Raw genomic sequence first — 2,777 nt, 5'->3', positions numbered from 1 at the left:
CCAGAAGACTACTACATCTCAGAAAGGCACAGGTTCATTTGTTGTATCAGGAAGACATCACAGAGTACAGCAAGTACAGAAGCACTCAGTTTAATTTAGAGGAAAGAAAACCAACAGCTGTGATCATTCAAGAACCAAGTCTCAAGCTTGAATAAACTACAAGGAGCCCCAAAGACTCGTATAAGCCTAGGTACTTCACAATGCCCATCAACAACAAAGAAGGAAGAAAATTCTCTATTGCCGTCTTATTCTGTAAGTATCCATAATGGAAATTTTATACTTTATTCCAAAATGTCTGGACAGGCTATTTTTGGAGAGGGGTTCCATGCAACACGAGTCTGATCTAGCACTTTTTGTTCTTAGTGAGACTCCAGTCCAGTACGTAACAAGAGAAACAGTTTCACTTGGAAAAACCCTAACTCATAGATGCAGAGAGTTTCTGGCAGAGAATCTACAGAGACATTACACATTTTTTAAGGACTTGTGTGGGAACTGCGAAATTTGGATTCTGCAGGCCTCAACACGTGGCATTTGGCGAAGATTGTTACATTCATTTAAAACATTCTTAATTCCAGCAGTCCACCGTCCCCTTTGCTGGAGATCACCACCATGATGACAGAGCCAGGAGAACAGAAGTCCTCAACACCTCAACTGCTAAGGGTCATCACTCAGAGATGTAGCTCAAACCCACTTCATCAGCCTTAATCCACCCCGGGGCTGCGGTCCAGCCGAGGTGGAGCGCAGCCCCTCATGCCCTTTCAGGACCATGGATGGTAACCTCCAAGAACCCGGCAGGCAGGAGGTCCCGGCCACCGCAGGAGGCATCAGTCCTCCTGCGGTGCAGACACCTCTTCCATGTAAACTATGCTTCACAGTCAACGAAGGTCTGAATACCCCCAAAGTTATTTTCACAGAAACTTTGGTCTGATAAGATGTCTACAAGAAAGGAGCTGACAAATAATTATTAGGACTTTAGTCCACCTTTGAAATGTGCCCATGCATTCAGAAAGTATTCTTATTTTCCAGTCCTCATAAGAGAGTTTGAAAATGCTCCTTTATTTTTCTTAGTGATGGTTCATTTACTTTAATTTCAACAATGAAATGCATACTTCAAACCTTCACTGGTAAGCAAAAATACAATGCAGCTAAGACGCAATTGCTGTTCCCACAAACGCGACTGCACAGCAAATTAAACTTTTTTTTTTCTTCTTTACATGAACCAGAAAAAATTTCTGTTTTACATGAAAACAGCAACAAAGCAAATTAGCAGAGGAACATTTATCTCAGAAACACTGAAACCTTTACATAGCTCCAATAATTTGCCATTGTATTCCTAAGGCCGCTGAAAATCTCGTAAAAATAAAGGGAAGTTTTCATTATACAGCCTTGTTTTCTACTGGTCAAACCACCACCCACTACAGAAAGTGCAGAGCATTTTCAGGGTGACAGAGCTATACACAGAAGGCCAGGCGATCTCTTAAGGATGCTTTCAAAAGAAAAAAAAATTAAATCTGAGGAAACCATTGGTGTCCCCATATACTATGACATGAACATGACTCACAGGAGTAGTCATCGGACTGACCTCTGTTTTCCCAAACTCTCCCACAGGGCCAGCCTCCACAGACTGCTGTAAAATGAGCTTCCTCTCACTGGCTGGTAACACAAGAATTTAGCATTTCAAAACCAAGCTTTTCTAGCTAACAGTACTTTAAGTCTTTAAAGTTGGACTCAAAATTGAGCTAGCAACTTTGCCTGTTGGACACGAAACAATGGAAATCCAGCTCGTCCATGGCCATACTGGCTCTACAGTACCAACAGCAATAAAGTTTTTTGTCAATAAACAGATCAAACATGACTCAGAGGGCAGTGACATAGAGTAGCTAGTGCAATTTTATAGCTAATTTTATGACTGTAATCCACTTCCCACAGCTACTGTTACAATCAGCACCTAATTTCAGGGGTCGACTTCTGTCATGTGTTGAGGGTCACTGCGCATTGGGCAGATCAACCGCTTTCCATGTGACAGAAGCTTAGCAAATTAAAATACTAGCCTCATACTGACATGCTGGGCAGCCTCGTAACTTTACCAGCCTGCCCCTGTTCAGGACATTACTGAATAACTTAGAGAGTCATGCCAGATGCAGTCTGCTTTTACTTGTTGAAGTAGTATCTGGAGATTGGGGACGCACTCTGCAAAGCACCGTCCAAATAACAGAAGACAATCTGCATTCTCGAAAGAATTAAACTGTAAGTTAAGTAACATCTGAGACTACTAATGCGATCTATTCATAAGAAGTTACTTTAACTCTCCCTGCATTCAAAACAATCAGTTTTATCCTGAGTTTTAAAAGCATTTCCAGTTCAGTTTGATTTTCCATCCAGATATTACAGGTAATACAGTTTTAAAAACACATGCATTGCAACAGCACCCAGATGTCCACCTACCTTTACTAACAGAAAGAGTCAGCAGTAACGAGACCCTAAAATTATCTACTTGCATGAAATTGTGCTCTTGATTATTACTGGGAAAGTACTGGAGACCATTTTTCAAAATCAGGTCTGTATATTCCACAGAAACAGGTTTTGCTTTTACCTCTGAGGAATACAAATATGCAGTGTTTTTGTTCTTTGCAGCTCATTGATTTACTGGCATGCCTATTCCCATAAAATATTTGCATATATCTGAGAGTCAAACTGTTCTGATACACTCTGTGTTTGCCAGGAAGTGAACGCTTCAGTTCAGTGTAACTGAACATTTAAACAAGGACAGGCACCAG

This window comes from Pygoscelis adeliae, unplaced genomic scaffold (assembly GCF_000699105.1).
Source record: "Pygoscelis adeliae isolate BGI_AS28 unplaced genomic scaffold, ASM69910v1 Scaffold318, whole genome shotgun sequence".
Classification (NCBI taxonomy): domain Eukaryota; kingdom Metazoa; phylum Chordata; class Aves; order Sphenisciformes; family Spheniscidae; genus Pygoscelis; species Pygoscelis adeliae.
Note: the sequence above shows the minus strand (reverse complement) of the source record.